Source organism: Athene cunicularia (genome assembly GCF_003259725.1).
Source record: "Athene cunicularia isolate RWA chromosome Z unlocalized genomic scaffold, athCun1 chrZ_part4, whole genome shotgun sequence".
Taxonomy (NCBI): Eukaryota; Metazoa; Chordata; class Aves; order Strigiformes; family Strigidae; genus Athene; species Athene cunicularia.
Window position 1 is genome coordinate 4,632,338 of NW_020799145.1, and position 8,342 is coordinate 4,640,679.

The window sequence follows — 8,342 nt, forward strand, 5'->3', positions numbered from 1 at the left end:
ATAACTTGGGAAAAGTGTACAGCTTGACATTAGTTTTCATTCTTGTGTACTTATTCCTATTTTAATTGACTTAATTATCTTTTCCCACCAATTTTTAACATGATAAATCACAAGCCATGCTGTTTTAATAAATCAGTCTGAAGTCTTTTCCTTCTCAGTTTCCAATTGATAAAGCAATCTCCTTGTGTTATTTTCAAGGGAAGAGACAGTTAACATCTGTTCTATAGGATGGTGGTGCAGTTTACAAAGTCTTTTCAACACTGGATTTCCGTTACTAATCTAGGTGATGACAGGGAGAATAAAATACTATACACTTTAAGGTCTATAAAACTTTACTGTACTATTGTAAAATAATAATGATGAGTCATTACTATAATAGTCATTGAAGAAATGTTTTGATCCGTTAATTCTAGGATAGTCAAATTAATTCAAATTATTGAAAACATCAATGTAAGAGTATCTCCAAAAGATTAAGTTTCATAATTCCATTTTATTTTATAAAAAAATATTTGTACTGGTTGTATTTGTAAAGGAAATTCACTTATAAACTTTCTCATAATTAGAAAAATAATAAAATATTCATGAAATTTAATCACACTCTTGCAAGTCTTTTTATTTTCACTGGATATTCTTCCTTGGCTTTCCCAATTGTTGGTTGGGTTTTTTTACCAATAATAAGTTATTTGCTCTTTTTCTGTAGAATTAGAATAAAAAACTGCCTGAATGGGACATGGTCTTTACTTATCATCCCACAAATTTTTAGGTCATCTTCGAATAAAAAAAAAAAAAAAAAAAATCCCACACTGAACACTTGCAAGTCCAGGAACACATTATATAAAATTACAGAAACTGTGTGAAGAGTTTTTCCTCTTTGTTAACTGCCAGGTAATTCAGTGCTGTAGTCCTGGGAGCCTAACAACTTCTCTGATAAAAACTAATAATTACATCTATGAACTTGGTTAATTAAGTTCTTGATGCGAAAATACTAAATAAATGACATCAAATGATAAGACTGATTCTGTTTTCTGAAATATCTTGTGACAAGTTTATGTCCCAGTAAGTTATCTTATGACAACCCCTAACCTTTTCCAAAAAATTATCATTTTTTCAAGACAAAAAGGGCATATGACTCATTGAGGTTGAAAAAGTCATGCCCATTTCCTTTATTGCTGTCCAGAGGTGTAATATGCTTTTAACTGCAATTCTCCTAAATAGAGTTCCTGTGTATATCTTTTCCAATAATAGTTTCATTTAATGGCCTTTCATTAAATTAGAAAATAGAAAGGATTTAATCTACAGGAAATAAGATAAACATTACTTTGTTGCTTCAATTAATATTTGTGTTTGTTAAAGGCATACTATGGTTTTGAATAATAGTTTGCTACTGAATATTGATATAGCATGGCAACAAATAACAATTTAGATTAATAGGGAGTTTGGATGGTGTTTTCAATTTCAGTTCTTCAGTGGTTTACTTTATCTACATGACAGCATTTTATGTGTGTGTCAGAATTTGTGTGAAGTTATTCTCACTCATTTTATGGTTAAATATTCTTCCTGTTTTCATTGCAGACTTCATCCCAGTTAGTAGTGGTAGAGGGAAGTTTACATTAAAAGTCCTAAAAGTCCATAGGACTCAGAAAGCTGGCTATTTCTACAGAACCTTAACTCAAGAATAAATCAAGTTTAGTCTTGATCAGTAAGCTACTGAATATTTTTGATCCTTTATAATGTCTTCTCAAGATAAATAAATGATAGAAAAATCATATTTTCATGAGTACATTTGCTTTGAAACCCTGCTAATGTATGTTTTGTTTAACACTGAAGCTTCTGATTTATTAATTATGCTGCTGGTCTTCCCCTCACTCCTTTTACCTTATTTTTTGATGGTAGGTATTAACAGGTAATAATTTGCTCTAGAACAGTTAGAATTTTTGTAATTAGAAATAGTAGAATAACTTGCCTGGTAAAAAAGTCTCTGTTAAAGAGAAAAATCATTGTCCTTGTTTGCTAATTCAGGTACAGGCCAGACTTGCTATAATTTTATTATGATTTATATTTTTTCTTGACGAATCTTGGTCACTTAAGACTAAATCTACATCTCAAGACAGGAGAGAATTTTTCTAATCCTACCCTTTGCATAATACTTTCTGCTAGGCTACAGGACAGAAAAAAATATACTATAAACCTGTCAGTTTTTATAATATCCATGTCTTTCATGAAGATTCAATGTTTTAAGTGACCTCACTGATGCAACAGAGAATTAACAGCTTTATGTGTAGCAGGGAAATAGAAGAAACACATTACTTAGAAAACCAAAGTTCCCTGAGATTACAACAATGCTTTGCGAAGAAACCTGGGACTTTAGAAAGAATGAACATTTTGTCATGGAGGACCCCAAAACAAATTACCATAGGTGTTATTTATATATTTTTTAAAAAGACGTAATTAGACAATGAGATTTCAGCAGATAAATATAGCTAGTTATAGATTAGATGCTTTTAATAAGTCATCTGTATTGGAAATATCAGGACATATTTCTTCCCCTATCCTCTACAAATTTGAGACTTCAAGTATTCCCTCACTGTAAGATTTTTTTGTCATAAGGGTGTTATATAATCAAAGGCTGCTGCACTTTAGACATCTCTGTGTCCTTTGATCTCCATAATCAGCTTCTTCCTGCATAATATGCACTTTGCTATAATAAGTAAATTACAAGCTCTCAAGATCAACCACAGAGAAGATATAACTAGTGATGGAATTATCAGAGGGCCTTACAGAATAAACAGCTAGTTGGCCCACAGTCGTCATGACACTGTCAGTTTACTGCACTGGCATAAGCACTGTTCTAAATTTTTTCTGCAATGTAATGCTTAAAAGAAAAAAAAAAAAAAAAGAAAAAAAAAGAGAGATATTTGTATTAATACAATTTTTTAAAATTAAGCCACAGACCATCTTTCACTGTAATTCTTGCTCCTGTAAAAACATGTTGTCCTACATTGCCCTGCAGACTATTTAATAATCAGACTTCTGATAAAGGTTATAAATGTTTCTAAGCAACCACAACCCACTTTAAATATGCTAGTCAATTAGATCTAGACACCATCTTCCAGTGTTTTTCTCTATTGTCTCTTTCTAACTTGCAATATAAAGAGACAGAGAGAGGGAAAGGAAATTTAGAAATAATGCCTTGTACTAGTCAAGGTTGGTGCTATTAAGTAACACCTCGTGCAGATAAACACAGCTCTTGGACAGCCCCTCTCCAAGACTACAGTGATGTGTGTGCTCATCAATCCTGTATCAGCATATAAACCGTAAAGAACAGAATTTTATCTAGCTAGTGCCAATATGGAAAATAAAACTAAAAAGCAAGAAAGGTATTGGTCATTGTGAGAAGAATAGCTTCTCCCATTTTATCCAGTGTTTTCATAATGTGATTTTTAATACTCACTTCTTTCCACAGAAAAACAAATTAAAAAGAATCTCCCTATGAAATGACCCCAGTTGTTACATACATTTTAAAGAGAAGACTCCAAAGAAGGATTTTTTTTATTCAAAAGTTAAATATCAGTTGAATTTTGATCACAGAGGGATGTCGTGTTTAGGTAGCTTATCCCTGTTAATCTATCATTTTCATTTTCTCTCTCATGTTCATAAGCCCCATTTTATTCCTAGATTTGCAACAATCTTTCTTAATTGGTGTGGTCAGTTTTCCTCCTATCTCTAACAATTTCCTCACTATTATTTTCTGTAGACATCTCACTGAGGAATGTCTGAGAAGAAAATACTGACATTTCATTGTCTCTTATGGCTTAGAATAGCTCCCTCCATTGAGGTCTGTACAAAACATAGTTTGTGTTAGCTGTGAATGCCCAACACAATTTAACTAAGCAAGGATGAATCTTGATGCAACAGCAAGCTTTTTCTGGGCTTCTGATATTGCCACTGCCACTTAACACAAGATTGAGAGTGACTTAAAGTATAAAATTACATTAAAGTGGGGAGGCTAGAAAGAGACTAAAGTATATGTCTGGTAATTTATTTAACTCACTAGATATATTTCTATGTGTTACTTTTCAATTGATACAATATTCTATAAACTGTACCATAATAGCAAGAATGGCCAAAGATCTTTGTAACACAATAGCTCCCCTGGGCTACTGAGTGCCTAATAATGGAAATTTTGGGAAGTGTAAGAACAGCACAGATATGTAGTGATACTATCACTGGGCATGTATCCACAGAATTGCACCTTGGGGACTTTCTGAAGTCAGAGGGCGTATCAGTGTATTTACAGCTTTATGGGATTTTTCTTCCACATTTTTTCCTTGTTTTCCTTGAGTCTATGGAAAATTTTGAAGCCCAACTAACTTTTTTTTTCAGGGACTTTCACATCTTCCCTATAAACTCTACTTATTCTGAACCTCGCACTTTTTACTTTCAGTTTTCAGATTATGTTTTTTTACTGGAAGAAAAAAAGAATGATTGTTCCTTTTTTTTTTTTTTTCTTTTCTTCCTACACAACGGACATGGTTTCACCATGTTTTCATAAACCTTTGTCTGGTCTTTCCAGTTTATCTCTGTTCCACACTGAAGAATGCTAGATATATAGTCATTACTCATACAAAACCTGTTTTATTATTTTGATAATCATTTTGTCCTGCTCCTCATCTTGCCTGATGTTGCTGTATTTACTTTTGCTATGAACTATTGCACTGGGTTTCTGTGGCAGGGATTTTTAGTAGAGGGGAGGGGGCTACAGTGGTGGTCCCTGTGAGAAGCTTCTTGAAGCTCCCTTGGCTCCAAGTTGGACCCGCCTCTGGTAAAGGCTGAGCCAATTAGCTACAGGAGCCATGACTCTGTGATAATGTATTTAGGAAAGGGAACATGGGAGAAGAAAGAGGGAGTTCTGAGGAGGAGTTACGAGAAAGACACTGCTGCAAACACCCTCATTGGAAGAAAGAAGGAAAGGGGAAGTTGCTCCAGAACAGAGACTCCTATGTATCCTGTGGTGAGATGGCAGGGCTGCCCCCCCTGCCACCTGTGGGGATCTACAGTGGAGCAGAGATTGATCTGTCACCTGTGGAGGACCCCACACCAGAGCTGGTGGATGTGCTTAAAGGAGACTGGGACTCTGAGAAGTCCCTACTGTTGTAGTTCAGTGCTGGGAGGACTGCAGCACGCTGGGGTGACCTATGCTGGAAGAGCATGAGAATGGCTGCAGCCTGTGGGAAGGACTCATGCTGGAGAAAGCTCATGGAAGACTGTCTCTCATGACGAGGGAACCATATGGAGTAGGAGAACAATGCAAGGAGTGTCCTCCATGAGGAGGAAGGAGCAGCAGACTGACCATAACCCCTATCCCCTGCCACTGTGCTGCTGAAGGGGAGGAGGTAGAGAGATAAGGAACAAATAATGAGGCCTGGAAGAAGGGAGAGGTGGAGGGAAGGTATTTTTAAGATGTGGTAATGCCTCTCACTGTCCTCGTCTGTCTGTTAAGTGTTGTTAGTGTTTGAATTAAAGTGATGTTCTTTTTCTTCCCTTAATGATTTTGTCTTTTGTCCTTAACCATAATGGGTGAGACATCTCTCTTTGTCCTTATCTCTATTTCTGAGCCTTTTTGCTTTATTTTCTCATTCCCATTCCTGAGGGGGAAGGTGTGAGTGAATGGCTGTGTGGTGCTTAGTTTCCCTCTGGGTTCAACCCACAACAATTATGTAGCTTTAAATGGAAGTTAACCACTTTCAAATTGTGAATGATTGTGCTATGAGAACTGTTTTTTTCAGGGAACATCACATTTACTGCATGCTGAATTTCATGTGGCAATTTATTGTCCATTCACTTAATCATTTTACAATTCTGTCTTTCTCCACAATGAAGTCAGCATTTTTACTTCTCTAAGTGACTTATTAACTCCATAAATATGTGATACTATTTTTCACCACCTTTTTCAGCTCTGCTATCAATGTTTTAAATGTAAAGTGTTCATGTATGAATCCTGAAGACTCCCCTTGAATACAGAAATAGTTTACCTGTTTCATAATATGATCTACAACCTCAAATTTCCTATACCTCATCATCCATATATTACATAATATATGGATAGTGTCATAAATTGCCAAATTGTCTGTACACATATAAAATAATCACAAATTTACTGTGGTGCTTTACTAGCCTTAAAGTGTTTTCTCACTAGGTACTGATCTTCTTCATAGCCAAGTCAATGAATACCTTGCCTTACTCATCAAAAAGAGATAGGTCAGATCATATGTGCCTAACTGTCGTATTACCTTATATAAAGTAGGTGAAAAACATAAAAGGTTTGACATACCTTTTGCATACAGCTATAGCTTGTAGAATACTTTTTTTTTCACAAGAATCTGCTTTCCTGTTTTACTTTGCCTTTACAGATGAGAATTATTCATTGTACAAAGACTAGTGTGAGAGATCACACAAGACAGAACAACTGGAAGTGCTCTTTGTTCTAAATGCTGTTACTCATCCAATGCATTCTCTACATTTCCGTTTGATTTATAGCACACCTCAGGAATCACACTGTAGCAAGGAGACTTTCTTTTATTCCGACACTGTATAATCTGAACTATGGTCTCACTCCTGCACCTTAGGAGATACATACAAGTGTTATTACACAGTCTTCTCATCCAAGCATTATGCTCTTTCCTGACAAGAAGAACTTTGTGGAATTACAAAAGGGATACATTTTCCAAGATGTACTAAATAATGCCAAGTAGAAGAAAGTTTGTGGTTTATAACAAAAAAGTCTGAACCAAAAGAAGTCAGGCCTTTTAGAAAAGATTAACTAACATAGCAAAAAACTCTTAGCAATGAACATTTAGAAAGTGAATGTATGGGAAAACTTACTTTGAACCTTTGTAGATTTTGGTGCTGTCCACTGAATTTCTCACCTGACGAAAAAGAAAGAGGCAGAATAAAACTTTGTGAAATACATATTATATTTTTCTGTTAGAGAAGTTAAAAACTGTGACAAGTTTAATTTTTACTTTCTATTTCTGAACCTAAGTGAAGGGAATATCCTGTGTGTCGAATGTTCAATCTCTAACAGCAGAGTACTATACAATTTAAAAGGACACATACTTTCTCTGGTTTCAATCCATGTAGCAGGAAATCCATATAATACCAAAGATCAAAAAAAAGTTATCCTTCAAATTATAACTTATAGAAACATAGATAATTTTCAGTGTATCAAAATAGATATTCATTTTCATAGCCTGTAGGAAGAGAAATATTTTTTATAAACTTGATGCTTATAATGTATCACATACGACTCTTGTTCTTTGCACGCAATCAATAAATACTTTTGATTTCAGATTGAAAAAATGCAAACATAAGAATGGACACAAAATAAGACCCTGATCCAATACTCAGCTAATATAGTGAAAAATACATAGACTCTCTCTACAAGTTCTGAATGCAGCTCTGAAGGGCATCTCTTTTACTCATAAAAGGTGCTGCACCTTTCTCTTAAGAAGATATATTTGTTTTCAAAGGATCTAACTGTGACAGAGGATTTATCAGATTTAAGATATAGAGACAGAATGTCTTCAGTTTAAATTTGTGTTTTGAACTGCAGCTGAAGGTTTTAAACTCATAATCCTTTTATTCATTTAATTGAAAGACAATTACAGAACTATTCTCCATAATTTTTGATAGAGGGACAGAGAAGGGACTTTTGTGTGGTTTTGTAAATAACACTGACAAGGACTTATGCAGGTTAGAAACCTTTCTTTGATTATATTTTCCACAACAGAAGATACACTTATCCTCAATTTTCTACCAAAGTTTTTAGTGTTTTCCTAGTCAATCTTAAAAGAACCTGGATAGAGAGGAGAGCTGTTATTTTAATGTTATGATGTTGCTGGACACAGTTCTGAAGCAATCAAATTATTCCATTGAACAACTGCTCTACTTCACACATTTTACAAAGAAGCAAGAAGTTTTCCTTAGTAAACACCAATATATTTTAATTTCTAAAAATTAAAGTCATGTTATGGAAACCTGGTCAGTGAATGTTAAAAGCCTGAACGGAGAAGTGGAGCTGGCATGCCTATATTCTTGCAGAAGGCCTCTGGTACTTGTAGATATATGTCCAACACAGGGCAATTGGGTCTTCCTGCCTTCCCTGACTATTTTTACTGTCCCGTCTTACAGGAGTGGAGGATGGGCTGGCTTAAGAATAGATCATCTTGCTAGACCGTGGGCTGGAACTTTGCCCATAGCTGGGAAACAGTGGATACATCCTATGTGCGCCATGCTGCCTTCTGCTATATTCTGCCCACATTGCTGACCAGAGAAGGATGAAC

General features: G+C 35.0%; 1 protein-coding gene across 1 annotated transcript in view; it reads right to left on the reverse strand.

Annotated features, from left to right (window-relative positions):
- The window catches only part of PTPRD (protein tyrosine phosphatase, receptor type D), a 468,274-nt gene extending 461,369 nt beyond the window's left edge, over positions 1–6,905 (reverse strand). Inside the window, exon 1 of the mRNA XM_026866835.1 lies at positions 6,883–6,905. The gene's annotated coding sequence lies outside the window, so the exon portion shown is untranslated. The remainder of the gene's footprint in view (positions 1–6,882) is intronic.
- Between the last annotated feature and the right edge of the window lie 1,437 nt (positions 6,906–8,342).